Source organism: Lissotriton helveticus, chromosome 10, assembly GCF_964261635.1.
Source record: "Lissotriton helveticus chromosome 10, aLisHel1.1, whole genome shotgun sequence".
Lineage (NCBI taxonomy): Eukaryota > Metazoa > Chordata > Amphibia > Caudata > Salamandridae > Lissotriton > Lissotriton helveticus.
Genome location: NC_136071.1, coordinates 589,768,520 through 589,796,137, shown reverse-complemented (window position 1 = coordinate 589,796,137; position 27,618 = coordinate 589,768,520). Strand labels below are relative to the sequence as shown.

General features: G+C 47.4%; 49 non-coding genes across 49 annotated transcripts; all 49 read right to left on the bottom strand.

Annotated features, from left to right (window-relative positions):
• Window positions 1-411: 411 nt before the first annotated feature.
• Window positions 412-523, bottom strand: TRNAL-CAA (transfer RNA leucine (anticodon CAA)). Its single transcript has 2 exons — window positions 486-523; window positions 412-457 (listed from the first exon to the last, which is right to left on the bottom strand). It is a non-coding gene; the product is annotated as a tRNA-Leu (tRNA).
• A 295-nt stretch (window positions 524-818) lies between these two features.
• On the bottom strand, window positions 819-891 carry TRNAV-AAC (transfer RNA valine (anticodon AAC)). The gene has a single exon. It is a non-coding gene; the product is annotated as a tRNA-Val (tRNA).
• A 385-nt stretch (window positions 892-1,276) lies between these two features.
• Window positions 1,277-1,348, bottom strand: TRNAP-AGG (transfer RNA proline (anticodon AGG)). Its single transcript has one exon. It is a non-coding gene; the product is annotated as a tRNA-Pro (tRNA).
• A 434-nt stretch (window positions 1,349-1,782) lies between these two features.
• On the bottom strand, window positions 1,783-1,855 carry TRNAV-UAC (transfer RNA valine (anticodon UAC)). Its single transcript has one exon. It is a non-coding gene; the product is annotated as a tRNA-Val (tRNA).
• A 384-nt stretch (window positions 1,856-2,239) lies between these two features.
• Window positions 2,240-2,311, bottom strand: TRNAP-CGG (transfer RNA proline (anticodon CGG)). The gene has a single exon. It is a non-coding gene; the product is annotated as a tRNA-Pro (tRNA).
• Window positions 2,312-3,252: 941 nt separating this feature from the next.
• TRNAL-CAA (transfer RNA leucine (anticodon CAA)) lies at window positions 3,253-3,364 on the bottom strand. Its single transcript has 2 exons — window positions 3,327-3,364; window positions 3,253-3,298 (listed from the first exon to the last, which is right to left on the bottom strand). It is a non-coding gene; the product is annotated as a tRNA-Leu (tRNA).
• A 295-nt stretch (window positions 3,365-3,659) lies between these two features.
• Window positions 3,660-3,732, bottom strand: TRNAV-AAC (transfer RNA valine (anticodon AAC)). The gene has a single exon. It is a non-coding gene; the product is annotated as a tRNA-Val (tRNA).
• A 385-nt stretch (window positions 3,733-4,117) lies between these two features.
• Window positions 4,118-4,189, bottom strand: TRNAP-AGG (transfer RNA proline (anticodon AGG)). Its single transcript has one exon. It is a non-coding gene; the product is annotated as a tRNA-Pro (tRNA).
• Window positions 4,190-4,623: 434 nt separating this feature from the next.
• On the bottom strand, window positions 4,624-4,696 carry TRNAV-UAC (transfer RNA valine (anticodon UAC)). Its single transcript has one exon. It is a non-coding gene; the product is annotated as a tRNA-Val (tRNA).
• A 384-nt stretch (window positions 4,697-5,080) lies between these two features.
• On the bottom strand, window positions 5,081-5,152 carry TRNAP-CGG (transfer RNA proline (anticodon CGG)). Its single transcript has one exon. It is a non-coding gene; the product is annotated as a tRNA-Pro (tRNA).
• Window positions 5,153-6,092: 940 nt separating this feature from the next.
• Window positions 6,093-6,204, bottom strand: TRNAL-CAA (transfer RNA leucine (anticodon CAA)). Its single transcript has 2 exons — window positions 6,167-6,204; window positions 6,093-6,138 (listed from the first exon to the last, which is right to left on the bottom strand). It is a non-coding gene; the product is annotated as a tRNA-Leu (tRNA).
• Window positions 6,205-6,499: 295 nt separating this feature from the next.
• TRNAV-AAC (transfer RNA valine (anticodon AAC)) lies at window positions 6,500-6,572 on the bottom strand. The gene has a single exon. It is a non-coding gene; the product is annotated as a tRNA-Val (tRNA).
• Window positions 6,573-6,957: 385 nt separating this feature from the next.
• Window positions 6,958-7,029, bottom strand: TRNAP-AGG (transfer RNA proline (anticodon AGG)). Its single transcript has one exon. It is a non-coding gene; the product is annotated as a tRNA-Pro (tRNA).
• A 434-nt stretch (window positions 7,030-7,463) lies between these two features.
• On the bottom strand, window positions 7,464-7,536 carry TRNAV-UAC (transfer RNA valine (anticodon UAC)). The gene has a single exon. It is a non-coding gene; the product is annotated as a tRNA-Val (tRNA).
• Window positions 7,537-7,920: 384 nt separating this feature from the next.
• Window positions 7,921-7,992, bottom strand: TRNAP-CGG (transfer RNA proline (anticodon CGG)). The gene has a single exon. It is a non-coding gene; the product is annotated as a tRNA-Pro (tRNA).
• Window positions 7,993-8,932: 940 nt separating this feature from the next.
• TRNAL-CAA (transfer RNA leucine (anticodon CAA)) lies at window positions 8,933-9,044 on the bottom strand. The gene is made up of 2 exons: window positions 9,007-9,044; window positions 8,933-8,978 (listed from the first exon to the last, which is right to left on the bottom strand). It is a non-coding gene; the product is annotated as a tRNA-Leu (tRNA).
• Window positions 9,045-9,339: 295 nt separating this feature from the next.
• Window positions 9,340-9,412, bottom strand: TRNAV-AAC (transfer RNA valine (anticodon AAC)). Its single transcript has one exon. It is a non-coding gene; the product is annotated as a tRNA-Val (tRNA).
• Window positions 9,413-9,797: 385 nt separating this feature from the next.
• Window positions 9,798-9,869, bottom strand: TRNAP-AGG (transfer RNA proline (anticodon AGG)). Its single transcript has one exon. It is a non-coding gene; the product is annotated as a tRNA-Pro (tRNA).
• A 434-nt stretch (window positions 9,870-10,303) lies between these two features.
• Window positions 10,304-10,376, bottom strand: TRNAV-UAC (transfer RNA valine (anticodon UAC)). The gene has a single exon. It is a non-coding gene; the product is annotated as a tRNA-Val (tRNA).
• A 384-nt stretch (window positions 10,377-10,760) lies between these two features.
• TRNAP-CGG (transfer RNA proline (anticodon CGG)) lies at window positions 10,761-10,832 on the bottom strand. The gene has a single exon. It is a non-coding gene; the product is annotated as a tRNA-Pro (tRNA).
• A 940-nt stretch (window positions 10,833-11,772) lies between these two features.
• Window positions 11,773-11,884, bottom strand: TRNAL-CAA (transfer RNA leucine (anticodon CAA)). Its single transcript has 2 exons — window positions 11,847-11,884; window positions 11,773-11,818 (listed from the first exon to the last, which is right to left on the bottom strand). It is a non-coding gene; the product is annotated as a tRNA-Leu (tRNA).
• Window positions 11,885-12,179: 295 nt separating this feature from the next.
• TRNAV-AAC (transfer RNA valine (anticodon AAC)) lies at window positions 12,180-12,252 on the bottom strand. The gene has a single exon. It is a non-coding gene; the product is annotated as a tRNA-Val (tRNA).
• A 385-nt stretch (window positions 12,253-12,637) lies between these two features.
• TRNAP-AGG (transfer RNA proline (anticodon AGG)) lies at window positions 12,638-12,709 on the bottom strand. Its single transcript has one exon. It is a non-coding gene; the product is annotated as a tRNA-Pro (tRNA).
• A 434-nt stretch (window positions 12,710-13,143) lies between these two features.
• TRNAV-UAC (transfer RNA valine (anticodon UAC)) lies at window positions 13,144-13,216 on the bottom strand. Its single transcript has one exon. It is a non-coding gene; the product is annotated as a tRNA-Val (tRNA).
• Window positions 13,217-13,600: 384 nt separating this feature from the next.
• TRNAP-CGG (transfer RNA proline (anticodon CGG)) lies at window positions 13,601-13,672 on the bottom strand. Its single transcript has one exon. It is a non-coding gene; the product is annotated as a tRNA-Pro (tRNA).
• Window positions 13,673-14,612: 940 nt separating this feature from the next.
• On the bottom strand, window positions 14,613-14,724 carry TRNAL-CAA (transfer RNA leucine (anticodon CAA)). Its single transcript has 2 exons — window positions 14,687-14,724; window positions 14,613-14,658 (listed from the first exon to the last, which is right to left on the bottom strand). It is a non-coding gene; the product is annotated as a tRNA-Leu (tRNA).
• Window positions 14,725-15,019: 295 nt separating this feature from the next.
• TRNAV-AAC (transfer RNA valine (anticodon AAC)) lies at window positions 15,020-15,092 on the bottom strand. Its single transcript has one exon. It is a non-coding gene; the product is annotated as a tRNA-Val (tRNA).
• A 385-nt stretch (window positions 15,093-15,477) lies between these two features.
• TRNAP-AGG (transfer RNA proline (anticodon AGG)) lies at window positions 15,478-15,549 on the bottom strand. Its single transcript has one exon. It is a non-coding gene; the product is annotated as a tRNA-Pro (tRNA).
• Window positions 15,550-15,983: 434 nt separating this feature from the next.
• On the bottom strand, window positions 15,984-16,056 carry TRNAV-UAC (transfer RNA valine (anticodon UAC)). The gene has a single exon. It is a non-coding gene; the product is annotated as a tRNA-Val (tRNA).
• A 384-nt stretch (window positions 16,057-16,440) lies between these two features.
• TRNAP-CGG (transfer RNA proline (anticodon CGG)) lies at window positions 16,441-16,512 on the bottom strand. Its single transcript has one exon. It is a non-coding gene; the product is annotated as a tRNA-Pro (tRNA).
• A 940-nt stretch (window positions 16,513-17,452) lies between these two features.
• TRNAL-CAA (transfer RNA leucine (anticodon CAA)) lies at window positions 17,453-17,564 on the bottom strand. The gene is made up of 2 exons: window positions 17,527-17,564; window positions 17,453-17,498 (listed from the first exon to the last, which is right to left on the bottom strand). It is a non-coding gene; the product is annotated as a tRNA-Leu (tRNA).
• A 295-nt stretch (window positions 17,565-17,859) lies between these two features.
• Window positions 17,860-17,932, bottom strand: TRNAV-AAC (transfer RNA valine (anticodon AAC)). The gene has a single exon. It is a non-coding gene; the product is annotated as a tRNA-Val (tRNA).
• A 385-nt stretch (window positions 17,933-18,317) lies between these two features.
• On the bottom strand, window positions 18,318-18,389 carry TRNAP-AGG (transfer RNA proline (anticodon AGG)). The gene has a single exon. It is a non-coding gene; the product is annotated as a tRNA-Pro (tRNA).
• A 434-nt stretch (window positions 18,390-18,823) lies between these two features.
• TRNAV-UAC (transfer RNA valine (anticodon UAC)) lies at window positions 18,824-18,896 on the bottom strand. Its single transcript has one exon. It is a non-coding gene; the product is annotated as a tRNA-Val (tRNA).
• A 384-nt stretch (window positions 18,897-19,280) lies between these two features.
• On the bottom strand, window positions 19,281-19,352 carry TRNAP-CGG (transfer RNA proline (anticodon CGG)). Its single transcript has one exon. It is a non-coding gene; the product is annotated as a tRNA-Pro (tRNA).
• Window positions 19,353-20,292: 940 nt separating this feature from the next.
• Window positions 20,293-20,404, bottom strand: TRNAL-CAA (transfer RNA leucine (anticodon CAA)). The gene is made up of 2 exons: window positions 20,367-20,404; window positions 20,293-20,338 (listed from the first exon to the last, which is right to left on the bottom strand). It is a non-coding gene; the product is annotated as a tRNA-Leu (tRNA).
• A 295-nt stretch (window positions 20,405-20,699) lies between these two features.
• TRNAV-AAC (transfer RNA valine (anticodon AAC)) lies at window positions 20,700-20,772 on the bottom strand. Its single transcript has one exon. It is a non-coding gene; the product is annotated as a tRNA-Val (tRNA).
• A 385-nt stretch (window positions 20,773-21,157) lies between these two features.
• On the bottom strand, window positions 21,158-21,229 carry TRNAP-AGG (transfer RNA proline (anticodon AGG)). The gene has a single exon. It is a non-coding gene; the product is annotated as a tRNA-Pro (tRNA).
• Window positions 21,230-21,663: 434 nt separating this feature from the next.
• TRNAV-UAC (transfer RNA valine (anticodon UAC)) lies at window positions 21,664-21,736 on the bottom strand. Its single transcript has one exon. It is a non-coding gene; the product is annotated as a tRNA-Val (tRNA).
• A 384-nt stretch (window positions 21,737-22,120) lies between these two features.
• TRNAP-CGG (transfer RNA proline (anticodon CGG)) lies at window positions 22,121-22,192 on the bottom strand. Its single transcript has one exon. It is a non-coding gene; the product is annotated as a tRNA-Pro (tRNA).
• A 941-nt stretch (window positions 22,193-23,133) lies between these two features.
• TRNAL-CAA (transfer RNA leucine (anticodon CAA)) lies at window positions 23,134-23,245 on the bottom strand. The gene is made up of 2 exons: window positions 23,208-23,245; window positions 23,134-23,179 (listed from the first exon to the last, which is right to left on the bottom strand). It is a non-coding gene; the product is annotated as a tRNA-Leu (tRNA).
• Window positions 23,246-23,540: 295 nt separating this feature from the next.
• Window positions 23,541-23,613, bottom strand: TRNAV-AAC (transfer RNA valine (anticodon AAC)). Its single transcript has one exon. It is a non-coding gene; the product is annotated as a tRNA-Val (tRNA).
• Window positions 23,614-23,998: 385 nt separating this feature from the next.
• On the bottom strand, window positions 23,999-24,070 carry TRNAP-AGG (transfer RNA proline (anticodon AGG)). Its single transcript has one exon. It is a non-coding gene; the product is annotated as a tRNA-Pro (tRNA).
• A 434-nt stretch (window positions 24,071-24,504) lies between these two features.
• Window positions 24,505-24,577, bottom strand: TRNAV-UAC (transfer RNA valine (anticodon UAC)). The gene has a single exon. It is a non-coding gene; the product is annotated as a tRNA-Val (tRNA).
• A 384-nt stretch (window positions 24,578-24,961) lies between these two features.
• On the bottom strand, window positions 24,962-25,033 carry TRNAP-CGG (transfer RNA proline (anticodon CGG)). Its single transcript has one exon. It is a non-coding gene; the product is annotated as a tRNA-Pro (tRNA).
• A 941-nt stretch (window positions 25,034-25,974) lies between these two features.
• On the bottom strand, window positions 25,975-26,086 carry TRNAL-CAA (transfer RNA leucine (anticodon CAA)). The gene is made up of 2 exons: window positions 26,049-26,086; window positions 25,975-26,020 (listed from the first exon to the last, which is right to left on the bottom strand). It is a non-coding gene; the product is annotated as a tRNA-Leu (tRNA).
• Window positions 26,087-26,381: 295 nt separating this feature from the next.
• On the bottom strand, window positions 26,382-26,454 carry TRNAV-AAC (transfer RNA valine (anticodon AAC)). Its single transcript has one exon. It is a non-coding gene; the product is annotated as a tRNA-Val (tRNA).
• A 385-nt stretch (window positions 26,455-26,839) lies between these two features.
• Window positions 26,840-26,911, bottom strand: TRNAP-AGG (transfer RNA proline (anticodon AGG)). Its single transcript has one exon. It is a non-coding gene; the product is annotated as a tRNA-Pro (tRNA).
• A 434-nt stretch (window positions 26,912-27,345) lies between these two features.
• On the bottom strand, window positions 27,346-27,418 carry TRNAV-UAC (transfer RNA valine (anticodon UAC)). The gene has a single exon. It is a non-coding gene; the product is annotated as a tRNA-Val (tRNA).
• Window positions 27,419-27,618: the final 200 nt, after the last annotated feature.

Here is a 27,618-nt window from a genome sequence, read left to right as displayed (position 1 = left end):
CTACTCCCAGCTACCTCTCTGTCTTCCTTATGTAAATTAGAATTTGCAAGGGGGGAACCAATGGCATTCTGCTCCTCCCACATAACCAGGAAGCCCTGTTGAACATGTCTGCCTGTGTTTTTGCAGGGACAGTGCCTTCTCTGCCCAAAAGGTGGCAGGAGAGCCTCACAACAAATGATGGGATCAACTGCTTAGTTAGAAACCCAGCAAGGCAGTTACTGTGATGGAGTGCAAATTTAATGGAAGGTGTGCCTGAGGTGTCATTTCCAGAAATCCATGGAATTGTGATTGAGGGCCCAGCCTGATTGTTGGTGGATTTCTCTTCACATGCTACAGGTTCCTGCAAAGATTGTGGTGTTTGCCGGGAACGCACTGCAAAAAACAGGAAGATTTACGGGTGTAAAAGGGACCTGTCAGAAGTGGGATTTGAACCCACGCCTCCATGAGGAGACCAGAAGGCTCAGCTACACTGAAGATCAAGCTCTCTTGAGTCTGGCGCCTTAGACCACTCGGCCATCCTGACGGCTCATGAGGGGGGCTTAGGTCTAACTCTTCTATCTGCACCTGCCAATGTTTCCACTTACAACCTTCACAGCAATGTCACAGGTGTAAAGGCCCCAACAATACAACATAGCTTAAACAAAATAAAAATAGGCACAAGAACGACCCCCAGATGACGGATGCAGATAACTTTGTTTCGTCTTGCAAAGGTAAAGAAAGTTTCCCACGGCTCACTGTGTTCAAAGACCACCTCTTCTTAAACTTGCATTCAGATAATAAGGTTTTAGAGTGTGCACATAAAAGCAGCCAACGCTCAGTGTTTCTGCCCGGTCTCGAACCGGGGACCTTTCGCGTGTTAGGCGAACGTGATGACCACTACACTACAGAAACGACCTTGCTGCTTGCTACTGTTAAAGCAAAGTTCCTCTCAAGGCTTCACCCTACTTCTATTCTGCTGTATCAGCAGCGGCTCAGAATGTGCAGAACAAGTGTGAAAACCTCAGAGATATCATCCAACATGCTTGCAATTAGACGTATTCAAAATTTACTTGTGCAGGCATCGACAGACAAATATCTGATGCCTAAATGTCTGCGAGTACAGCTTGGGAAAGCATCACCTGGGACACACTGAGACTAAGCAGGTAGGCAGAAAAAGCACGATGATCCATTTTTCTTCTGAGGTTAGGAATATGTTGCGCAACAATGCACCGAGTATTACTAGAAATAGTCAGGCATAGTGCATTTTTAGTACGATTTGTATGTTTAGCTCTAAAAAGGGCTCGTCCGGGATTTGAACCCGGGACCTCTCGCACCCTAAGCGAGAATCATACCCCTAGACCAACGAGCCATGCAAGAGTCACCTCTGACATGGCTCCAGGGGTTAGTGGCAGCTAGTCGGTGAATGCTTCACCCAAAGCAAGCAACTGCACATGTTGCTCTCTTCTGCAATATGATTGCTGTCTTTTCCATGGCCGTCATCAAACAAGAAATTAAAAAGCCTCTGTCCTTCAGACAGTTTGTTTTCTCTAAGTGTCTGCTTGCGGTGAGGACAAGAAAAGCATTTCTGCTCTCATTCCTTGCTTTCATGAAGTAGGCCCACCCTTCAGAGCAAAGGGCGAGCAAGCGAATGGCGCAAGCTATCGTCACTTCTCTTTTCGAGCTGTCACTGAGATCCCTGGAGCACACTACGTCAGGTTGGTGAGGGATAGACAGCCTCTATTATCTCAGCTTTCCTATAAAGTCAGCCAGTAAAGGCAAACACTGTTAAAAACAGCAAACCGCTGTTTCTGCCCGGTCTCGAACCAAGGACCTTTCGCGTGTAAGGCGAACGTGAAAACCACTACACTACAGAAACAGACACTAACTCAGGAATCTTGTTGGCATGTATTGGGCTGGAATGCACAGACTAAGGGCCAATGTCCTTGAAGCTCAAAGTTGGGCTCTCCTTACCCGGTCTCTATTTCTTTGGAAGACAGGAATGAGGACCACTTTTATTCCAAGAGGCGATTTTGAAACCATATCCTGAAATTACACTAGAAAAACACTATGCATGTAATGTTCCTACCATGCTGGTCTGGCCCAGAAAAGCAGTTGCAAAGAAGTCCTGCACTCCTTTATCCCGCCACAAGTGGTAAATAGCGTGCAGGGTAAGGAACTTTCTCGACATACACAGCGTCTTATAGCATTGAAAAGAAGAAATGCTCCTATATTACAAGCATCCTGAAAATGCCCACAGCATGGGCTCGTCCGGGATTTGAACCCGGGACCTCTCGCACCCGAAGCGAGAATCATACCCCTAGACCAACGAGCCTGAGTGGCCAGGAGACATTTTGAACAATTTCTGAAGCGTCTTTCAGAAAAAAAGCAGGGCTATTTGGCTAGTCTCCCTCTAAGTGAGCCTCACAACGTCATGTTTTCTCTCAAGTTGTTGTTTTTTCACTCTAGCAAGAAAGGGGGCAGCCAATCTCCTATCAGCCAGTGAGCAGAAAAAAGGCACAGATGAGAACAGCAAGCACTTTCTGGCAATTGTTCTCCTCTGCAAGTCCTGGACCCTTGCCCCATAGACTTCCACACCAGAAGCAATGAAGGGCCCACCATTTCCTGCGCCTGAGAAAGAGGGGTTTGATATTTGGATTCAAACGCGCTCGCTCAGCGCTCGATCAGGCTCGATCAGGCGAGATTTATATGAGTGGCTCACAGGCCTGAAACACTCACCTGGGAGACCCAGAGTGGCTGACTTCTCAGTATAGCCATTGTTGGGCGAGTCACCTCCTTTCCTCCTGCCTCAATCTAGAATTGGCTGCAAATCATAAGAGAGAGTGCAATGCCCGTGTGCAGTGCCTACTCCCAGCTACCTCTCTGTCTTCCTTATGTAAATTAGAATTTGCAAGGGGGGAACCAATGGCATTCTGCTCCTCCCACATAACCAGGAAGCCCTGTTGAACATGTCTGCCTGTGTTTTTGCAGGGACAGTGCCTTCTCTGCCCAAAAGGTGGCAGGAGAGCCTCACAACAAATGATGGGATCAACTGCTTAGTTAGAAACCCAGCAAGGCAGTTACTGTGATGGAGTGCAAATTTAATGGAAGGTGTGCCTGAGGTGTCATTTCCAGAAATCCATGGAATTGTGATTGAGGGCCCAGCCTGATTGTTGGTGGATTTCTCTTCACATGCTACAGGTTCCTGCAAAGATTGTGGTGTTTGCCGGGAACGCACTGCAAAAAACAGGAAGATTTACGGGTGTAAAAGGGACCTGTCAGAAGTGGGATTTGAACCCACGCCTCCATGAGGAGACCAGAAGGCTCAGCTACACTGAAGATCAAGCTCTCTTGAGTCTGGCGCCTTAGACCACTCGGCCATCCTGACGGCTCATGAGGGGGGCTTAGGTCTAACTCTTCTATCTGCACCTGCCAATGTTTCCACTTACAACCTTCACAGCAATGTCACAGGTGTAAAGGCCCCAACAATACAACATAGCTTAAACAAAATAAAAATAGGCACAAGAACGACCCCCAGATGACGGATGCAGATAACTTTGTTTCGTCTTGCAAAGGTAAAGAAAGTTTCCCACGGCTCACTGTGTTCAAAGACCACCTCTTCTTAAACTTGCATTCAGATAATAAGGTTTTAGAGAGTGCACATAAAAGCAGCCAACGCTCAGTGTTTCTGCCCGGTCTCGAACCGGGGACCTTTCGCGTGTTAGGCGAACGTGATGACCACTACACTACAGAAACGACCTTGCTGCTTGCTACTGTTAAAGCAAAGTTCCTCTCAAGGCTTCACCCTACTTCTATTCTGCTGTATCAGCAGCGGCTCAGAATGTGCAGAACAAGTGTGAAAACCTCAGAGATATCATCCAACATGCTTGCAATTAGACGTATTCAAAATTTACTTGTGCAGGCATCGACAGACAAATATCTGATGCCTAAATGTCTGCGAGTACAGCTTGGGAAAGCATCACCTGGGACACACTGAGACTAAGCAGGTAGGCAGAAAAAGCACGATGATCCATTTTTCTTCTGAGGTTAGGAATATGTTGCGCAACAATGCACCGAGTATTACTAGAAATAGTCAGGCATAGTGCATTTTTAGTACGATTTGTATGTTTAGCTCTAAAAAGGGCTCGTCCGGGAGTTGAACCCGGGACCTCTCGCACCCTAAGCGAGAATCATACCCCTAGACCAACGAGCCACGCAAGAGTCACCTCTGACATGGCTCCAGGGGTTAGTGGCAGCTAGTCGGTGAATGCTTCACCCAAAGCAAGCAACTGCACATGTTGCTCTCTTCTGCAATATGATTGCTGTCTTTTCCATGGCCGTCATCAAACAAGAAATTAAAAAGCCTCTGTCCTTCAGACAGTTTGTTTTCTCTAAGTGTCTGCTTGCGGTGAGGACAAGAAAAGCATTTCTGCTCTCATTCCTTGCTTTCATGAAGTAGGCCCACCCTTCAGAGCAAAGGGCGAGCAAGCGAATGGCGCAAGCTATCGTCACTTCTCTTTTCGAGCTGTCACTGAGATCCCTGGAGCACACTACGTCAGGTTGGTGAGGGATAGACAGCCTCTATTATCTCAGCTTTCCTATAAAGTCAGCCAGTAAAGGCAAACACTGTTAAAAACAGCAAACCGCTGTTTCTGCCCGGTCTCGAACCAAGGACCTTTCGCGTGTAAGGCGAACGTGAAAACCACTACACTACAGAAACAGACACTAACTCAGGAATCTTGTTGGCATGTATTGGGCTGGAATGCACAGACTAAGGGCCAATGTCCTTGAAGCTCAAAGTTGGGCTCTCCTTACCCGGTCTCTATTTCTTTGGAAGACAGGAATGAGGACCACTTTTATTCCAAGAGGCGATTTTGAAACCATATCCTGAAATTACACTAGAAAAACACTATGCATGTAATGTTCCTACCATGCTGGTCTGGCCCAGAAAAGCAGTTGCAAAGAAGTCCTGCACTCCTTTATCCCGCCACAAGTGGAAAATAGCGTGCAGGGTAAGGAACTTTCTCGACATACACAGCGTCTTATAGCATTGAAAAGAAGAAATGCTCCTATATTACAAGCATCCTGAAAATGTCCACAGCATGGGCTCGTCCGGGATTTGAACCCGGGACCTCTCGCACCCGAAGCGAGAATCATACCCCTAGACCAACGAGCCTGAGTGGCCAGGAGACATTTTGAACAATTTCTGAAGCGTCTTTCAGAAAAAAAGCAGGGCTATTTGGCTAGTCTCCCTCTAAGTGAGCCTCACAACGTCATGTTTTCTCTCAAGTTGTTGTTTTTTCACTCTAGCAAGAAAGGGGGCAGCCAATCTCCTATCAGCCAGTGAGCAGAAAAAAGGCACAGATGAGAACAGCAAGCACTTTCTGGCAATTGTTCTCCTCTGCAAGTCCTGGACCCTTGCCCCATAGACTTCCACACCAGAAGCAATGAAGGGCCCACCATTTCCTGCGCCTGAGAAAGAGGGGTTTGATATTTGGATTCAAACGCGCTCGCTCAGCGCTCGATCAGGCTCGATCAGGCGAGATTTATATGAGTGGCTCACAGGCCTGAAACACTCACCTGGGAGACCCAGAGTGGCTGACTTCTCAGTATAGCCATTGTTGGGCGAGTCACCTCCTTTCCTCCTGCCTCAATCTAGAATTGGCTGCAAATCATAAGAGAGAGTGCAATGCCCGTGTGCAGTGCCTACTCCCAGCTACCTCTCTGTCTTCCTTATGTAAATTAGAATTTGCAAGGGGGGACCAATGGCATTCTGCTCCTCCCACAAAACCAGGAAGCCCTGTTGAACATGTCTGCCTGTGTTTTTGCAGGGACAGTGCCTTCTCTGCCCAAAAGGTGGCAGGAGAGCCTCACAACAAATGATGGGATCAACTGCTTAGTTAGAAACCCAGCAAGGCAGTTACTGTGATGGAGTGCAAATTTAATGGAAGGTGTGCCTGAGGTGTCATTTCCAGAAATCCATGGAATTGTGATTGAGGGCCCAGCCTGATTGTTGGTGGATTTCTCTTCACATGCTACAGGTTCCTGCAAAGATTGTGGTGTTTGCCGGGAACGCACTGCAAAAAACAGGAAGATTTACGGGTGTAAAAGGGACCTGTCAGAAGTGGGATTTGAACCCACGCCTCCATGAGGAGACCAGAAGGCTCAGCTACACTGAAGATCAAGCTCTCTTGAGTCTGGCGCCTTAGACCACTCGGCCATCCTGACGGCTCATGAGGGGGGCTTAGGTCGAACTCTTCTATCTGCACCTGCCAATGTTTCCACTTACAACCTTCACAGCAATGTCACAGGTGTAAAGGCCCCAACAATACAACATAGCTTAAACAAAATAAAAATAGGCACAAGAACGACCCCCAGATGACGGATGCAGATAACTTTGTTTCGTCTTGCAAAGGTAAAGAAAGTTTCCCACGGCTCACTGTGTTCAAAGACCACCTCTTCTTAAACTTGCATTCAGATAATAAGGTTTTAGAGTGTGCACATAAAAGCAGCCAACGCTCAGTGATTCTGCCCGGTCTCGAACCGAGGACCTTTCGCGTGTTAGGCGAACGTGATGACCACTACACTACAGAAACGACCTTGCTGCTTGCTACTGTTAAAGCAAAGTTCCTCTCAAGGCTTCACCCTACTTCTATTCTGCTGTATCAGCAGCGGCTCAGAATGTGCAGAACAAGTGTGAAAACCTCAGAGATATCATCCAACATGCTTGCAATTAGACGTATTCAAAATTTACTTGTGCAGGCATCGACAGACAAATATCTGATGCCTAAATGTCTGCGAGTACAGCTTGGGAAAGCATCACCTGGGACACACTGAGACTAAGCAGGTAGGCAGAAAAAGCACGGTGATCCATTTTTCTTCTGAGGTTAGGAATATGTTGCGCAACAATGCACCGAGTATTACTAGAAATAGTCAGGCATAGTGCATTTTTAGTACGATTTGTATGTTTAGCTCTAAAAAGGGCTCGTCCGGGATTTGAACCCGGGACCTCTCGCACCCTAAGCGAGAATCATACCCCTAGACCAACGAGCCACGCAAGAGTCACCTCTGACATGGCTCCAGGGGTTAGTGGCAGCTAGTCGGTGAATGCTTCACCCAAAGCAAGCAACTGCACATGTTGCTCTCTTCTGCAATATGATTGCTGTCTTTTCCATGGCCGTCATCAAACAAGAAATTAAAAAGCCTCTGTCCTTCAGACAGTTTGTTTTCTCTAAGTGTCTGCTTGCGGTGAGGACAAGAAAAGCATTTCTGCTCTCATTCCTTGCTTTCATGAAGTAGGCCCACCCTTCAGAGCAAAGGGCGAGCAAGCGAATGGCGCAAGCTATCGTCACTTCTCTTTTCGAGCTGTCACTGAGATCCCTGGAGCACACTACGTCAGGTTGGTGAGGGATAGACAGCCTCTATTATCTCAGCTTTCCTATAAAGTCAGCCAGTAAAGGCAAACACTGTTAAAAACAGCAAACCGCTGTTTCTGCCCGGTCTCGAACCAAGGACCTTTCGCGTGTAAGGCGAACGTGAAAACCACTACACTACAGAAACAGACACTAACTCAGGAATCTTGTTGGCATGTATTGGGCTGGAATGCACAGACTAAGGGCCAATGTCCTTGAAGCTCAAAGTTGGGCTCTCCTTACCCGGTCTCTATTTCTTTGGAAGACAGGAATGAGGACCACTTTTATTCCAAGAGGCGATTTTGAAACCATATCCTGAAATTACACTAGAAAAACACTATGCATGTAATGTTCCTACCATGCTGGTCTGGCCCAGAAAAGCAGTTGCAAAGAAGTCCTGCACTCCTTTATCCCGCCACAAGTGGAAAATAGCGTGCAGGGTAAGGAACTTTCTCGACATACACAGCGTCTTATAGCATTGAAAAGAAGAAATGCTCCTATATTACAAGCATCCTGAAAATGTCCACAGCATGGGCTCGTCCGGGATTTGAACCCGGGACCTCTCGCACCCGAAGCGAGAATCATACCCCTAGACCAACGAGCCTGAGTGGCCAGGAGACATTTTGAACAATTTCTGAAGCGTGTTTCAGAAAAAAAGCAGGGCTATTTGGCTAGTCTCCCTCTAAGTGAGCCTCACAACGTCATGTTTTCTCTCAAGTTGTTGTTTTTTCACTCTAGCAAGAAAGGGGGCAGCCAATCTCCTATCAGCCAGTGAGCAGAAAAAAGGCACAGATGAGAACAGCAAGCACTTTCTGGCAATTGTTCTCCTCTGCAAGTCCTGGACCCTTGCCCCATAGACTTCCACACCAGAAGCAATGAAGGGCCCACCATTTCCTGCGCCTGAGAAAGAGGGGTTTGATATTTGGATTCAAACGCGCTCGCTCAGCGCTCGATCAGGCTCGATCAGGCGAGATTTATATGAGTGGCTCACAGGCCTGAAACACTCACCTGGGAGACCCAGAGTGGCTGACTTCTCAGTATAGCCATTGTTGGGCGAGTCACCTCCTTTCCTCCTGCCTCAATCTAGAATTGGCTGCAAATCATAAGAGAGAGTGCAATGCCCGTGTGCAGTGCCTACTCCCAGCTACCTCTCTGTCTTCCTTATGTAAATTAGAATTTGCAAGGGGGGACCAATGGCATTCTGCTCCTCCCACAAAACCAGGAAGCCCTGTTGAACATGTCTGCCTGTGTTTTTGCAGGGACAGTGCCTTCTCTGCCCAAAAGGTGGCAGGAGAGCCTCACAACAAATGATGGGATCAACTGCTTAGTTAGAAACCCAGCAAGGCAGTTACTGTGATGGAGTGCAAATTTAATGGAAGGTGTGCCTGAGGTGTCATTTCCAGAAATCCATGGAATTGTGATTGAGGGCCCAGCCTGATTGTTGGTGGATTTCTCTTCACATGCTACAGGTTCCTGCAAAGATTGTGGTGTTTGCCGGGAACGCACTGCAAAAAACAGGAAGATTTACGGGTGTAAAAGGGACCTGTCAGAAGTGGGATTTGAACCCACGCCTCCATGAGGAGACCAGAAGGCTCAGCTACACTGAAGATCAAGCTCTCTTGAGTCTGGCGCCTTAGACCACTCGGCCATCCTGACGGCTCATGAGGGGGGCTTAGGTCTAACTCTTCTATCTGCACCTGCCAATGTTTCCACTTACAACCTTCACAGCAATGTCACAGGTGTAAAGGCCCCAACAATACAACATAGCTTAAACAAAATAAAAATAGGCACAAGAACGACCCCCAGATGACGGATGCAGATAACTTTGTTTCGTCTTGCAAAGGTAAAGAAAGTTTCCCACGGCTCACTGTGTTCAAAGACCACCTCTTCTTAAACTTGCATTCAGATAATAAGGTTTTAGAGAGTGCACATAAAAGCAGCCAACGCTCAGTGTTTCTGCCCGGTCTCGAACCGGGGACCTTTCGCGTGTTAGGCGAACGTGATGACCACTACACTACAGAAACGACCTTGCTGCTTGCTACTGTTAAAGCAAAGTTCCTCTCAAGGCTTCACCCTACTTCTATTCTGCTGTATCAGCAGCGGCTCAGAATGTGCAGAACAAGTGTGAAAACCTCAGAGATATCATCCAACATGCTTGCAATTAGACGTATTCAAAATTTACTTGTGCAGGCATCGACAGACAAATATCTGATGCCTAAATGTCTGCGAGTACAGCTTGGGAAAGCATCACCTGGGACACACTGAGACTAAGCAGGTAGGCAGAAAAAGCACGATGATCCATTTTTCTTCTGAGGTTAGGAATATGTTGCGCAACAATGCACCGAGTATTACTAGAAATAGTCAGGCATAGTGCATTTTTAGTACGATTTGTATGTTTAGCTCTAAAAAGGGCTCGTCCGGGAGTTGAACCCGGGACCTCTCGCACCCTAAGCGAGAATCATACCCCTAGACCAACGAGCCACGCAAGAGTCACCTCTGACATGGCTCCAGGGGTTAGTGGCAGCTAGTCGGTGAATGCTTCACCCAAAGCAAGCAACTGCACATGTTGCTCTCTTCTGCAATATGATTGCTGTCTTTTCCATGGCCGTCATCAAACAAGAAATTAAAAAGCCTCTGTCCTTCAGACAGTTTGTTTTCTCTAAGTGTCTGCTTGCGGTGAGGACAAGAAAAGCATTTCTGCTCTCATTCCTTGCTTTCATGAAGTAGGCCCACCCTTCAGAGCAAAGGGCGAGCAAGCGAATGGCGCAAGCTATCGTCACTTCTCTTTTCGAGCTGTCACTGAGATCCCTGGAGCACACTACGTCAGGTTGGTGAGGGATAGACAGCCTCTATTATCTCAGCTTTCCTATAAAGTCAGCCAGTAAAGGCAAACACTGTTAAAAACAGCAAACCGCTGTTTCTGCCCGGTCTCGAACCAAGGACCTTTCGCGTGTAAGGCGAACGTGAAAACCACTACACTACAGAAACAGACACTAACTCAGGAATCTTGTTGGCATGTATTGGGCTGGAATGCACAGACTAAGGGCCAATGTCCTTGAAGCTCAAAGTTGGGCTCTCCTTACCCGGTCTCTATTTCTTTGGAAGACAGGAATGAGGACCACTTTTATTCCAAGAGGCGATTTTGAAACCATATCCTGAAATTACACTAGAAAAACACTATGCATGTAATGTTCCTACCATGCTGGTCTGGCCCAGAAAAGCAGTTGCAAAGAAGTCCTGCACTCCTTTATCCCGCCACAAGTGGAAAATAGCGTGCAGGGTAAGGAACTTTCTCGACATACACAGCGTCTTATAGCATTGAAAAGAAGAAATGCTCCTATATTACAAGCATCCTGAAAATGTCCACAGCATGGGCTCGTCCGGGATTTGAACCCGGGACCTCTCGCACCCGAAGCGAGAATCATACCCCTAGACCAACGAGCCTGAGTGGCCAGGAGACATTTTGAACAATTTCTGAAGCGTCTTTCAGAAAAAAAGCAGGGCTATTTGGCTAGTCTCCCTCTAAGTGAGCCTCACAACGTCATGTTTTCTCTCAAGTTGTTGTTTTTTCACTCTAGCAAGAAAGGGGGCAGCCAATCTCCTATCAGCCAGTGAGCAGAAAAAAGGCACAGATGAGAACAGCAAGCACTTTCTGGCAATTGTTCTCCTCTGCAAGTCCTGGACCCTTGCCCCATAGACTTCCACACCAGAAGCAATGAAGGGCCCACCATTTCCTGCGCCTGAGAAAGAGGGGTTTGATATTTGGATTCAAACGCGCTCGCTCAGCGCTCGATCAGGCTCGATCAGGCGAGATTTATATGAGTGGCTCACAGGCCTGAAACACTCACCTGGGAGACCCAGAGTGGCTGACTTCTCAGTATAGCCATTGTTGGGCGAGTCACCTCCTTTCCTCCTGCCTCAATCTAGAATTGGCTGCAAATCATAAGAGAGAGTGCAATGCCCGTGTGCAGTGCCTACTCCCAGCTACCTCTCTGTCTTCCTTATGTAAATTAGAATTTGCAAGGGGGGACCAATGGCATTCTGCTCCTCCCACAAAACCAGGAAGCCCTGTTGAACATGTCTGCCTGTGTTTTTGCAGGGACAGTGCCTTCTCTGCCCAAAAGGTGGCAGGAGAGCCTCACAACAAATGATGGGATCAACTGCTTAGTTAGAAACCCAGCAAGGCAGTTACTGTGATGGAGTGCAAATTTAATGGAAGGTGTGCCTGAGGTGTCATTTCCAGAAATCCATGGAATTGTGATTGAGGGCCCAGCCTGATTGTTGGTGGATTTCTCTTCACATGCTACAGGTTCCTGCAAAGATTGTGGTGTTTGCCGGGAACGCACTGCAAAAAACAGGAAGATTTACGGGTGTAAAAGGGACCTGTCAGAAGTGGGATTTGAACCCACGCCTCCATGAGGAGACCAGAAGGCTCAGCTACACTGAAGATCAAGCTCTCTTGAGTCTGGCGCCTTAGACCACTCGGCCATCCTGACGGCTCATGAGGGGGGCTTAGGTCGAACTCTTCTATCTGCACCTGCCAATGTTTCCACTTACAACCTTCACAGCAATGTCACAGGTGTAAAGGCCCCAACAATACAACATAGCTTAAACAAAATAAAAATAGGCACAAGAACGACCCCCAGATGACGGATGCAGATAACTTTGTTTCGTCTTGCAAAGGTAAAGAAAGTTTCCCACGGCTCACTGTGTTCAAAGACCACCTCTTCTTAAACTTGCATTCAGATAATAAGGTTTTAGAGTGTGCACATAAAAGCAGCCAACGCTCAGTGATTCTGCCCGGTCTCGAACCGAGGACCTTTCGCGTGTTAGGCGAACGTGATGACCACTACACTACAGAAACGACCTTGCTGCTTGCTACTGTTAAAGCAAAGTTCCTCTCAAGGCTTCACCCTACTTCTATTCTGCTGTATCAGCAGCGGCTCAGAATGTGCAGAACAAGTGTGAAAACCTCAGAGATATCATCCAACATGCTTGCAATTAGACGTATTCAAAATTTACTTGTGCAGGCATCGACAGACAAATATCTGATGCCTAAATGTCTGCGAGTACAGCTTGGGAAAGCATCACCTGGGACACACTGAGACTAAGCAGGTAGGCAGAAAAAGCACGGTGATCCATTTTTCTTCTGAGGTTAGGAATATGTTGCGCAACAATGCACCGAGTATTACTAGAAATAGTCAGGCATAGTGCATTTTTAGTACGATTTGTATGTTTAGCTCTAAAAAGGGCTCGTCCGGGATTTGAACCCGGGACCTCTCGCACCCTAAGCGAGAATCATACCCCTAGACCAACGAGCCACGCAAGAGTCACCTCTGACATGGCTCCAGGGGTTAGTGGCAGCTAGTCGGTGAATGCTTCACCCAAAGCAAGCAACTGCACATGTTGCTCTCTTCTGCAATATGATTGCTGTCTTTTCCATGGCCGTCATCAAACAAGAAATTAAAAAGCCTCTGTCCTTCAGACAGTTTGTTTTCTCTAAGTGTCTGCTTGCGGTGAGGACAAGAAAAGCATTTCTGCTCTCATTCCTTGCTTTCATGAAGTAGGCCCACCCTTCAGAGCAAAGGGCGAGCAAGCGAATGGCGCAAGCTATCGTCACTTCTCTTTTCGAGCTGTCACTGAGATCCCTGGAGCACACTACGTCAGGTTGGTGAGGGATAGACAGCCTCTATTATCTCAGCTTTCCTATAAAGTCAGCCAGTAAAGGCAAACACTGTTAAAAACAGCAAACCGCTGTTTCTGCCCGGTCTCGAACCAAGGACCTTTCGCGTGTAAGGCGAACGTGAAAACCACTACACTACAGAAACAGACACTAACTCAGGAATCTTGTTGGCATGTATTGGGCTGGAATGCACAGACTAAGGGCCAATGTCCTTGAAGCTCAAAGTTGGGCTCTCCTTACCCGGTCTCTATTTCTTTGGAAGACAGGAATGAGGACCACTTTTATTCCAAGAGGCGATTTTGAAACCATATCCTGAAATTACACTAGAAAAACACTATGCATGTAATGTTCCTACCATGCTGGTCTGGCCCAGAAAAGCAGTTGCAAAGAAGTCCTGCACTCCTTTATCCCGCCACAAGTGGAAAATAGCGTGCAGGGTAAGGAACTTTCTCGACATACACAGCGTCTTATAGCATTGAAAAGAAGAAATGCTCCTATATTACAAGCATCCTGAAAATGTCCACAGCATGGGCTCGTCCGGGATTTGAACCCGGGACCTCTCGCACCCGAAGCGAGAATCATACCCCTAGACCAACGAGCCTGAGTGGCCAGGAGACATTTTGAACAATTTCTGAAGCGTGTTTCAGAAAAAAAGCAGGGCTATTTGGCTAGTCTCCCTCTAAGTGAGCCTCACAACGTCATGTTTTCTCTCAAGTTGTTGTTTTTTCACTCTAGCAAGAAAGGGGGCAGCCAATCTCCTATCAGCCAGTGAGCAGAAAAAAGGCACAGATGAGAACAGCAAGCACTTTCTGGCAATTGTTCTCCTCTGCAAGTCCTGGACCCTTGCCCCATAGACTTCCACACCAGAAGCAATGAAGGGCCCACCATTTCCTGCGCCTGAGAAAGAGGGGTTTGATATTTGGATTCAAACGCGCTCGCTCAGCGCTCGATCAGGCTCGATCAGGCGAGATTTATATGAGTGGCTCACAGGCCTGAAACACTCACCTGGGAGACCCAGAGTGGCTGACTTCTCAGTATAGCCATTGTTGGGCGAGTCACCTCCTTTCCTCCTGCCTCAATCTAGAATTGGCTGCAAATCATAAGAGAGAGTGCAATGCCCGTGTGCAGTGCCTACTCCCAGCTACCTCTCTGTCTTCCTTATGTAAATTAGAATTTGCAAGGGGGGACCAATGGCATTCTGCTCCTCCCACAAAACCAGGAAGCCCTGTTGAACATGTCTGCCTGTGTTTTTGCAGGGACAGTGCCTTCTCTGCCCAAAAGGTGGCAGGAGAGCCTCACAACAAATGATGGGATCAACTGCTTAGTTAGAAACCCAGCAAGGCAGTTACTGTGATGGAGTGCAAATTTAATGGAAGGTGTGCCTGAGGTGTCATTTCCAGAAATCCATGGAATTGTGATTGAGGGCCCAGCCTGATTGTTGGTGGATTTCTCTTCACATGCTACAGGTTCCTGCAAAGATTGTGGTGTTTGCCGGGAACGCACTGCAAAAAACAGGAAGATTTACGGGTGTAAAAGGGACCTGTCAGAAGTGGGATTTGAACCCACGCCTCCATGAGGAGACCAGAAGGCTCAGCTACACTGAAGATCAAGCTCTCTTGAGTCTGGCGCCTTAGACCACTCGGCCATCCTGACGGCTCATGAGGGGGGCTTAGGTCTAACTCTTCTATCTGCACCTGCCAATGTTTCCACTTACAACCTTCACAGCAATGTCACAGGTGTAAAGGCCCCAACAATACAACATAGCTTAAACAAAATAAAAATAGGCACAAGAACGACCCCCAGATGACGGATGCAGATAACTTTGTTTCGTCTTGCAAAGGTAAAGAAAGTTTCCCACGGCTCACTGTGTTCAAAGACCACCTCTTCTTAAACTTGCATTCAGATAATAAGGTTTTAGAGAGTGCACATAAAAGCAGCCAACGCTCAGTGTTTCTGCCCGGTCTCGAACCGGGGACCTTTCGCGTGTTAGGCGAACGTGATGACCACTACACTACAGAAACGACCTTGCTGCTTGCTACTGTTAAAGCAAAGTTCCTCTCAAGGCTTCACCCTACTTCTATTCTGCTGTATCAGCAGCGGCTCAGAATGTGCAGAACAAGTGTGAAAACCTCAGAGATATCATCCAACATGCTTGCAATTAGACGTATTCAAAATTTACTTGTGCAGGCATCGACAGACAAATATCTGATGCCTAAATGTCTGCGAGTACAGCTTGGGAAAGCATCACCTGGGACACACTGAGACTAAGCAGGTAGGCAGAAAAAGCACGATGATCCATTTTTCTTCTGAGGTTAGGAATATGTTGCGCAACAATGCACCGAGTATTACTAGAAATAGTCAGGCATAGTGCATTTTTAGTACGATTTGTATGTTTAGCTCTAAAAAGGGCTCGTCCGGGAGTTGAACCCGGGACCTCTCGCACCCTAAGCGAGAATCATACCCCTAGACCAACGAGCCACGCAAGAGTCACCTCTGACATGGCTCCAGGGGTTAGTGGCAGCTAGTCGGTGAATGCTTCACCCAAAGCAAGCAACTGCACATGTTGCTCTCTTCTGCAATATGATTGCTGTCTTTTCCATGGCCGTCATCAAACAAGAAATTAAAAAGCCTCTGTCCTTCAGACAGTTTGTTTTCTCTAAGTGTCTGCTTGCGGTGAGGACAAGAAAAGCATTTCTGCTCTCATTCCTTGCTTTCATGAAGTAGGCCCACCCTTCAGAGCAAAGGGCGAGCAAGCGAATGGCGCAAGCTATCGTCACTTCTCTTTTCGAGCTGTCACTGAGATCCCTGGAGCACACTACGTCAGGTTGGTGAGGGATAGACAGCCTCTATTATCTCAGCTTTCCTATAAAGTCAGCCAGTAAAGGCAAACACTGTTAAAAACAGCAAACCGCTGTTTCTGCCCGGTCTCGAACCAAGGACCTTTCGCGTGTAAGGCGAACGTGAAAACCACTACACTACAGAAACAGACACTAACTCAGGAATCTTGTTGGCATGTATTGGGCTGGAATGCACAGACTAAGGGCCAATGTCCTTGAAGCTCAAAGTTGGGCTCTCCTTACCCGGTCTCTATTTCTTTGGAAGACAGGAATGAGGACCACTTTTATTCCAAGAGGCGATTTTGAAACCATATCCTGAAATTACACTAGAAAAACACTATGCATGTAATGTTCCTACCATGCTGGTCTGGCCCAGAAAAGCAGTTGCAAAGAAGTCCTGCACTCCTTTATCCCGCCACAAGTGGAAAATAGCGTGCAGGGTAAGGAACTTTCTCGACATACACAGCGTCTTATAGCATTGAAAAGAAGAAATGCTCCTATATTACAAGCATCCTGAAAATGTCCACAGCATGGGCTCGTCCGGGATTTGAACCCGGGACCTCTCGCACCCGAAGCGAGAATCATACCCCTAGACCAACGAGCCTGAGTGGCCAGGAGACATTTTGAACAATTTCTGAAGCGTCTTTCAGAAAAAAAGCAGGGCTATTTGGCTAGTCTCCCTCTAAGTGAGCCTCACAACGTCATGTTTTCTCTCAAGTTGTTGTTTTTTCACTCTAGCAAGAAAGGGGGCAGCCAATCTCCTATCAGCCAGTGAGCAGAAAAAAGGCACAGATGAGAACAGCAAGCACTTTCTGGCAATTGTTCTCCTCTGCAAGTCCTGGACCCTTGCCCCATAGACTTCCACACCAGAAGCAATGAAGGGCCCACCATTTCCTGCGCCTGAGAAAGAGGGGTTTGATATTTGGATTCAAACGCGCTCGCTCAGCGCTCGATCAGGCTCGATCAGGCGAGATTTATATGAGTGGCTCACAGGCCTGAAACACTCACCTGGGAGACCCAGAGTGGCTGACTTCTCAGTATAGCCATTGTTGGGCGAGTCACCTCCTTTCCTCCTGCCTCAATCTAGAATTGGCTGCAAATCATAAGAGAGAGTGCAATGCCCGTGTGCAGTGCCTACTCCCAGCTACCTCTCTGTCTTCCTTATGTAAATTAGAATTTGCAAGGGGGGACCAATGGCATTCTGCTCCTCCCACAAAACCAGGAAGCCCTGTTGAACATGTCTGCCTGTGTTTTTGCAGGGACAGTGCCTTCTCTGCCCAAAAGGTGGCAGGAGAGCCTCACAACAAATGATGGGATCAACTGCTTAGTTAGAAACCCAGCAAGGCAGTTACTGTGATGGAGTGCAAATTTAATGGAAGGTGTGCCTGAGGTGTCATTTCCAGAAATCCATGGAATTGTGATTGAGGGCCCAGCCTGATTGTTGGTGGATTTCTCTTCACATGCTACAGGTTCCTGCAAAGATTGTGGTGTTTGCCGGGAACGCACTGCAAAAAACAGGAAGATTTACGGGTGTAAAAGGGACCTGTCAGAAGTGGGATTTGAACCCACGCCTCCATGAGGAGACCAGAAGGCTCAGCTACACTGAAGATCAAGCTCTCTTGAGTCTGGCGCCTTAGACCACTCGGCCATCCTGACGGCTCATGAGGGGGGCTTAGGTCGAACTCTTCTATCTGCACCTGCCAATGTTTCCACTTACAACCTTCACAGCAATGTCACAGGTGTAAAGGCCCCAACAATACAACATAGCTTAAACAAAATAAAAATAGGCACAAGAACGACCCCCAGATGACGGATGCAGATAACTTTGTTTCGTCTTGCAAAGGTAAAGAAAGTTTCCCACGGCTCACTGTGTTCAAAGACCACCTCTTCTTAAACTTGCATTCAGATAATAAGGTTTTAGAGTGTGCACATAAAAGCAGCCAACGCTCAGTGATTCTGCCCGGTCTCGAACCGAGGACCTTTCGCGTGTTAGGCGAACGTGATGACCACTACACTACAGAAACGACCTTGCTGCTTGCTACTGTTAAAGCAAAGTTCCTCTCAAGGCTTCACCCTACTTCTATTCTGCTGTATCAGCAGCGGCTCAGAATGTGCAGAACAAGTGTGAAAACCTCAGAGATATCATCCAACATGCTTGCAATTAGACGTATTCAAAATTTACTTGTGCAGGCATCGACAGACAAATATCTGATGCCTAAATGTCTGCGAGTACAGCTTGGGAAAGCATCACCTGGGACACACTGAGACTAAGCAGGTAGGCAGAAAAAGCACGGTGATCCATTTTTCTTCTGAGGTTAGGAATATGTTGCGCAACAATGCACCGAGTATTACTAGAAATAGTCAGGCATAGTGCATTTTTAGTACGATTTGTATGTTTAGCTCTAAAAAGGGCTCGTCCGGGATTTGAACCCGGGACCTCTCGCACCCTAAGCGAGAATCATACCCCTAGACCAACGAGCCACGCAAGAGTCACCTCTGACATGGCTCCAGGGGTTAGTGGCAGCTAGTCGGTGAATGCTTCACCCAAAGCAAGCAACTGCACATGTTGCTCTCTTCTGCAATATGATTGCTGTCTTTTCCATGGCCGTCATCAAACAAGAAATTAAAAAGCCTCTGTCCTTCAGACAGTTTGTTTTCTCTAAGTGTCTGCTTGCGGTGAGGACAAGAAAAGCATTTCTGCTCTCATTCCTTGCTTTCATGAAGTAGGCCCACCCTTCAGAGCAAAGGGCGAGCAAGCGAATGGCGCAAGCTATCGTCACTTCTCTTTTCGAGCTGTCACTGAGATCCCTGGAGCACACTACGTCAGGTTGGTGAGGGATAGACAGCCTCTATTATCTCAGCTTTCCTATAAAGTCAGCCAGTAAAGGCAAACACTGTTAAAAACAGCAAACCGCTGTTTCTGCCCGGTCTCGAACCAAGGACCTTTCGCGTGTAAGGCGAACGTGAAAACCACTACACTACAGAAACAGACACTAACTCAGGAATCTTGTTGGCATGTATTGGGCTGGAATGCACAGACTAAGGGCCAATGTCCTTGAAGCTCAAAGTTGGGCTCTCCTTACCCGGTCTCTATTTCTTTGGAAGACAGGAATGAGGACCACTTTTATTCCAAGAGGCGATTTTGAAACCATATCCTGAAATTACACTAGAAAAACACTATGCATGTAATGTTCCTACCATGCTGGTCTGGCCCAGAAAAGCAGTTGCAAAGAAGTCCTGCACTCCTTTATCCCGCCACAAGTGGAAAATAGCGTGCAGGGTAAGGAACTTTCTCGACATACACAGCGTCTTATAGCATTGAAAAGAAGAAATGCTCCTATATTACAAGCATCCTGAAAATGTCCACAGCATGGGCTCGTCCGGGATTTGAACCCGGGACCTCTCGCACCCGAAGCGAGAATCATACCCCTAGACCAACGAGCCTGAGTGGCCAGGAGACATTTTGAACAATTTCTGAAGCGTGTTTCAGAAAAAAAGCAGGGCTATTTGGCTAGTCTCCCTCTAAGTGAGCCTCACAACGTCATGTTTTCTCTCAAGTTGTTGTTTTTTCACTCTAGCAAGAAAGGGGGCAGCCAATCTCCTATCAGCCAGTGAGCAGAAAAAAGGCACAGATGAGAACAGCAAGCACTTTCTGGCAATTGTTCTCCTCTGCAAGTCCTGGACCCTTGCCCCATAGACTTCCACACCAGAAGCAATGAAGGGCCCACCATTTCCTGCGCCTGAGAAAGAGGGGTTTGATATTTGGATTCAAACGCGCTCGCTCAGCGCTCGATCAGGCTCGATCAGGCGAGATTTATATGAGTGGCTCACAGGCCTGAAACACTCACCTGGGAGACCCAGAGTGGCTGACTTCTCAGTATAGCCATTGTTGGGCGAGTCACCTCCTTTCCTCCTGCCTCAATCTAGAATTGGCTGCAAATCATAAGAGAGAGTGCAATGCCCGTGTGCAGTGCCTACTCCCAGCTACCTCTCTGTCTTCCTTATGTAAATTAGAATTTGCAAGGGGGGACCAATGGCATTCTGCTCCTCCCACAAAACCAGGAAGCCCTGTTGAACATGTCTGCCTGTGTTTTTGCAGGGACAGTGCCTTCTCTGCCCAAAAGGTGGCAGGAGAGCCTCACAACAAATGATGGGATCAACTGCTTAGTTAGAAACCCAGCAAGGCAGTTACTGTGATGGAGTGCAAATTTAATGGAAGGTGTGCCTGAGGTGTCATTTCCAGAAATCCATGGAATTGTGATTGAGGGCCCAGCCTGATTGTTGGTGGATTTCTCTTCACATGCTACAGGTTCCTGCAAAGATTGTGGTGTTTGCCGGGAACGCACTGCAAAAAACAGGAAGATTTACGGGTGTAAAAGGGACCTGTCAGAAGTGGGATTTGAACCCACGCCTCCATGAGGAGACCAGAAGGCTCAGCTACACTGAAGATCAAGCTCTCTTGAGTCTGGCGCCTTAGACCACTCGGCCATCCTGACGGCTCATGAGGGGGGCTTAGGTCGAACTCTTCTATCTGCACCTGCCAATGTTTCCACTTACAACCTTCACAGCAATGTCACAGGTGTAAAGGCCCCAACAATACAACATAGCTTAAACAAAATAAAAATAGGCACAAGAACGACCCCCAGATGACGGATGCAGATAACTTTGTTTCGTCTTGCAAAGGTAAAGAAAGTTTCCCACGGCTCACTGTGTTCAAAGACCACCTCTTCTTAAACTTGCATTCAGATAATAAGGTTTTAGAGTGTGCACATAAAAGCAGCCAACGCTCAGTGATTCTGCCCGGTCTCGAACCGAGGACCTTTCGCGTGTTAGGCGAACGTGATGACCACTACACTACAGAAACGACCTTGCTGCTTGCTACTGTTAAAGCAAAGTTCCTCTCAAGGCTTCACCCTACTTCTATTCTGCTGTATCAGCAGCGGCTCAGAATGTGCAGAACAAGTGTGAAAACCTCAGAGATATCATCCAACATGCTTGCAATTAGACGTATTCAAAATTTACTTGTGCAGGCATCGACAGACAAATATCTGATGCCTAAATGTCTGCGAGTACAGCTTGGGAAAGCATCACCTGGGACACACTGAGACTAAGCAGGTAGGCAGAAAAAGCACGGTGATCCATTTTTCTTCTGAGGTTAGGAATATGTTGCGCAACAATGCACCGAGTATTACTAGAAATAGTCAGGCATAGTGCATTTTTAGTACGATTTGTATGTTTAGCTCTAAAAAGGGCTCGTCCGGGATTTGAACCCGGGACCTCTCGCACCCTAAGCGAGAATCATACCCCTAGACCAACGAGCCACGCAAGAGTCACCTCTGACATGGCTCCAGGGGTTAGTGGCAGCTAGTCGGTGAATGCTTCACCCAAAGCAAGCAACTGCACATGTTGCTCTCTTCTGCAATATGATTGCTGTCTTTTCCATGGCCGTCATCAAACAAGAAATTAAAAAGCCTCTGTCCTTCAGACAGTTTGTTTTTTCTAAGTGTCTGCTTGCGGTGAGGACAAGAAAAGCATTTCTGCTCTCATTCCTTGCTTTCATGAAGTAGGCCCACCCTTCAGAGCAAAGGGCGAGCAAGCGAATGGCGCAAGCTATCGTCACTTCTCTTTTCGAGCTGTCACTGAGATCCCTGGAGCACACTACGTCAGGTTGGTGAGGGATAGACAGCCTCTATTATCTCAGCTTTCCTATAAAGTCAGCCAGTAAAGGCAAACACTGTTAAAAACAGCAAACCGCTGTTTCTGCCCGGTCTCGAACCAAGGACCTTTCGCGTGTAAGGCGAACGTGAAAACCACTACACTACAGAAACAGACACTAACTCAGGAATCTTGTTGGCATGTATTGGGCTGGAATGCACAGACTAAGGGCCAATGTCCTTGAAGCTCAAAGTTGGGCTCTCCTTACCCGGTCTCTATTTCTTTGGAAGACAGGAATGAGGACCACTTTTATTCCAAGAGGCGATTTTGAAACCATATCCTGAAATTACACTAGAAAAACACTATGCATGTAATGTTCCTACCATGCTGGTCTGGCCCAGAAAAGCAGTTGCAAAGAAGTCCTGCACTCCTTTATCCCGCCACAAGTGGAAAATAGCGTGCAGGGTAAGGAACTTTCTCGACATACACAGCGTCTTATAGCATTGAAAAGAAGAAATGCTCCTATATTACAAGCATCCTGAAAATGTCCACAGCATGGGCTCGTCCGGGATTTGAACCCGGGACCTCTCGCACCCGAAGCGAGAATCATACCCCTAGACCAACGAGCCTGAGTGGCCAGGAGACATTTTGAACAATTTCTGAAGCGTCTTTCAGAAAAAAAGCAGGGCTATTTGGCTAGTCTCCCTCTAAGTGAGCCTCACAACGTCATGTTTTCTCTCAAGTTGTTGTTTTTTCACTCTAGCAAGAAAGGGGGCAGCCAATCTCCTATCAGCCAGTGAGCAGAAAAAAGGCACAGATGAGAACAGCAAGCACTTTCTGGCAATTGTTCTCCTCTGCAAGTCCTGGACCCTTGCCCCATAGACTTCCACACCAGAAGCAATGAAGGGCCCACCATTTCCTGCGCCTGAGAAAGAGGGGTTTGATATTTGGATTCAAACGCGCTCGCTCAGCGCTCGATCAGGCTCGATCAGGCGAGATTTATATGAGTGGCTCACAGGCCTGAAACACTAACCTGGGAGACCCAGAGTGGCTGACTTCTCAGTATAGCCATTGTTGGGCGAGTCACCTCCTTTCCTCCTGCCTCAATCTAGAATTGGCTGCAAATCATAAGAGAGAGTGCAATGCCCGTGTGCAGTGCCTACTCCCAGCTACCTCTCTGTCTTCCTTATGTAAATTAGAATTTGCAAGGGGGGAACCAATGGCATTCTGCTCCTCCCACATAACCAGGAAGCCCTGTTGAACATGTCTGCCTGTGTTTTTGCAGGGACAGTGCCTTCTCTGCCCAAAAGGTGGCAGGAGAGCCTCACAACAAATGATGGGATCAACTGCTTAGTTAGAAACCCAGCAAGGCAGTTACTGTGATGGAGTGCAAATTTAATGGAAGGTGTGCCTGAGGTGTCATTTCCAGAAATCCATGGAATTGTGATTGAGGGCCCAGCCTGATTGTTGGTGGATTTCTCTTCACATGCTACAGGTTCCTGCAAAGATTGTGGTGTTTGCCGGGAACGCACTGCAAAAAACAGGAAGATTTACGGGTGTAAAAGGGACCTGTCAGAAGTGGGATTTGAACCCACGCCTCCATGAGGAGACCAGAAGGCTCAGCTACACTGAAGATCAAGCTCTCTTGAGTCTGGTGCCTTAGACCACTCGGCCATCCTGACGGCTCATGAGGGGGGCTTAGGTCTAACTCTTCTATCTGCACCTGCCAATGTTTCCACTTACAACCTTCACAGCAATGTCACAGGTGTAAAGGCCCCAACAATACAACATAGCTTAAACAAAATAAAAATAGGCACAAGAACGACCCCCAGATGACGGATGCAGATAACTTTGTTTCGTCTTGCAAAGGTAAAGAAAGTTTCCCACGGCTCACTGTGTTCAAAGACCACCTCTTCTTAAACTTGCATTCAGATAATAAGGTTTTAGAGTGTGCACATAAAAGCAGCCAACGCTCAGTGATTCTGCCCGGTCTCGAACCGAGGACCTTTCGCGTGTTAGGCGAACGTGATGACCACTACACTACAGAAACGACCTTGCTGCTTGCTACTGTTAAAGCAAAGTTCCTCTCAAGGCTTCACCCTACTTCTATTCTGCTGTATCAGCAGCGGCTCAGAATGTGCAGAACAAGTGTGAAAACCTCAGAGATATCATCCAACATGCTTGCAATTAGACGTATTCAAAATTTACTTGTGCAGGCATCGACAGACAAATATCTGATGCCTAAATGTCTGCGAGTACAGCTTGGGAAAGCATCACCTGGGACACACTGAGACTAAGCAGGTAGGCAGAAAAAGCACGGTGATCCATTTTTCTTCTGAGGTTAGGAATATGTTGCGCAACAATGCACCGAGTATTACTAGAAATAGTCAGGCATAGTGCATTTTTAGTACGATTTGTATGTTTAGCTCTAAAAAGGGCTCGTCCGGGATTTGAACCCGGGACCTCTCGCACCCTAAGCGAGAATCATACCCCTAGACCAACGAGCCACGCAAGAGTCACCTCTGACATGGCTCCAGGGGTTAGTGGCAGCTAGTCGGTGAATGCTTCACCCAAAGCAAGCAACTGCACATGTTGCTCTCTTCTGCAATATGATTGCTGTCTTTTCCATGGCCGTCATCAAACAAGAAATTAAAAAGCCTCTGTCCTTCAGACAGTTTGTTTTCTCTAAGTGTCTGCTTGCGGTGAGGACAAGAAAAGCATTTCTGCTCTCATTCCTTGCTTTCATGAAGTAGGCCCACCCTTCAGAGCAAAGGGCGAGCAAGCGAATGGCGCAAGCTATCGTCACTTCTCTTTTCGAGCTGTCACTGAGATCCCTGGAGCACACTACGTCAGGTTGGTGAGGGATAGACAGCCTCTATTATCTCAGCTTTCCTATAAAGTCAGCCAGTAAAGGCAAACACTGTTAAAAACAGCAAACCGCTGTTTCTGCCCGGTCTCGAACCAAGGACCTTTCGCGTGTAAGGCGAACGTGAAAACCACTACACTACAGAAACAGACACTAACTCAGGAATCTTGTTGGCATGTATTGGGCTGGAATGCACAGACTAAGGGCCAATGTCCTTGAAGCTCAAAGTTGGGCTCTCCTTACCCGGTCTCTATTTCTTTGGAAGACAGGAATGAGGACCACTTTTATTCCAAGAGGCGATTTTGAAACCATATCCTGAAATTACACTAGAAAAACACTATGCATGTAATGTTCCTACCATGCTGGTCTGGCCCAGAAAAGCAGTTGCAAAGAAGTCCTGCACTCCTTTATCCCGCCACAAGTGGAAAATAGCGTGCAGGGTAAGGAACTTTCTCGACATACACAGCGTCTTATAGCATTGAAAAGAAGAAATGCTCCTATATTACAAGCATCCTGAAAATGTCCACAGCATGGGCTCGTCCGGGATTTGAACCCGGGACCTCTCGCACCCGAAGCGAGAATCATACCCCTAGACCAACGAGCCTGAGTGGCCAGGAGACATTTTGAACAATTTCTGAAGCGTCTTTCAGAAAAAAAGCAGGGCTATTTGGCTAGTCTCCCTCTAAGTGAGCCTCACAACGTCATGTTTTCTCTCAAGTTGTTGTTTTTTCACTCTAGCAAGAAAGGGGGCAGCCAATCTCCTATCAGCCAGTGAGCAGAAAAAAGGCACAGATGAGAACAGCAAGCACTTTCTGGCAATTGTTCTCCTCTGCAAGTCCTGGACCCTTGCCCCATAGACTTCCACACCAGAAGCAATGAAGGGCCCACCATTTCCTGCGCCTGAGAAAGAGGGGTTTGATATTTGGATTCAAACGCGCTCGCTCAGCGCTCGCTCAGGCTCGATCAGGCGAGATTTATATGAGTGGCTCACAGGCCTGAAACACTCACCTGGGAGACCCAGAGTGGCTGACTTCTCAGTATAGCCATTGTTGGGCGAGTCACCTCCTTTCCTCCTGCCTCAATCTAGAATTGGCTGCAAATCATAAGAGAGAGTGCAATGCCCGTGTGCAGTGCCTACTCCCAGCTACCTCTCTGTCTTCCTTATGTAAATTAGAATTTGCAAGGGGGGAACCAATGGCATTCTGCTCCTCCCACATAACCAGGAAGCCCTGTTGAACATGTCTGCCTGTGTTTTTGCAGGGACAGTGCCTTCTCTGCCCAAAAGGTGGCAGGAGAGCCTCACAACAAATGATGGGATCAACTGCTTAGTTAGAAACCCAGCAAGGCAGTTACTGTGATGGAGTGCAAATTTAATGGAAGGTGTGCCTGAGGTGTCATTTCCAGAAATCCATGGAATTGTGATTGAGGGCCCAGCCTGATTGTTGGTGGATTTCTCTTCACATGCTACAGGTTCCTGCAAAGATTGTGGTGTTTGCCGGGAACGCACTGCAAAAAACAGGAAGATTTACGGGTGTAAAAGGGACCTGTCAGAAGTGGGATTTGAACCCACGCCTCCATGAGGAGACCAGAAGGCTCAGCTACACTGAAGATCAAGCTCTCTTGAGTCTGGCGCCTTAGACCACTCGGCCATCCTGACAGCTCATGAGGGGGGCTTAGGTCTAACTCTTCTATCTGCACCTGCCAATGTTTCCACTTACAACCTTCACAGCAATGTCACAGGTGTAAAGGCCCCAACAATACAACATAGCTTAAACAAAATAAAAATAGGCACAAGAACGACCCCCAGATGACGGATGCAGATAACTTTGTTTCGTCTTGCAAAGGTAAAGAAAGTTTCCCACGGCTCACTGTGTTCAAAGACCACCTCTTCTTAAACTTGCATTCAGATAATAAGGTTTTAGAGTGTGCACATAAAAGCAGCCAACGCTCAGTGTTTCTGCCCGGTCTCGAACCGGGGACCTTTCGCGTGTTAGGCGAACGTGATGACCACTACACTACAGAAACGACCTTGCTGCTTGCTACTGTTAAAGCAAAGTTCCTCTCAAGGCTTCACCCTACTTCTATTCTGCTGTATCAGCAGCGGCTCAGAATGTGCAGAACAAGTGTGAAAACCTCAGAGATATCATCCAACATGCTTGCAATTAGACGTATTCAAAATTTACTTGTGCAGGCATCGACAGACAAATATCTGATGCCTAAATGTCTGCGAGTACAGCTTGGGAAAGCATCACCTGGGACACACTGAGACTAAGCAGGTAGGCAGAAAAAGCACGATGATCCATTTTTCTTCTGAGGTTAGGAATATGTTGCGCAACAATGCACCGAGTATTACTAGAAATAGTCAGGCATAGTGCATTTTTAGTACGATTTGTATGTTTAGCTCTAAAAAGGGCTCGTCCGGGATTTGAACCCGGGACCTCTCGCACCCTAAGCGAGAATCATACCCCTAGACCAACGAGCCATGCAAGAGTCACCTCTGACATGGCTCCAGGGGTTAGTGGCAGCTAGTCGGTGAATGCTTCACCCAAAGCAAGCAACTGCACATGTTGCTCTCTTCTGCAATATGATTGCTGTCTTTTCCATGGCCGTCATCAAACAAGAAATTAAAAAGCCTCTGTCCTTCAGACAGTTTGTTTTCTCTAAGTGTCTGCTTGCGGTGAGGACAAGAAAAGCATTTCTGCTCTCATTCCTTGCTTTCATGAAGTAGGCCCACCCTTCAGAGCAAAGGGCGAGCAAGCGAATGGCGCAAGCTATCGTCACTTCTCTTTTCGAGCTGTCACTGAGATCCCTGGAGCACACTACGTCAGGTTGGTGAGGGATAGACAGCCTCTATTATCTCAGCTTTCCTATAAAGTCAGCCAGTAAAGGCAAACACTGTTAAAAACAGCAAACCGCTGTTTCTGCCCGGTCTCGAACCAAGGACCTTTCGCGTGTAAGGCGAACGTGAAAACCACTACACTACAGAAACAGACACTAACTCAGGAATCTTGTTGGCATGTATTGGGCTGGAATGCACAGACTAAGGGCCAATGTCCTTGAAGCTCAAAGTTGGGCTCTCCTTACCCGGTCTCTATTTCTTTGGAAGACAGGAATGAGGACCACTTTTATTCCAAGAGGCGATTTTGAAACCATATCCTGAAATTACACTAGAAAAACACTATGCATGTA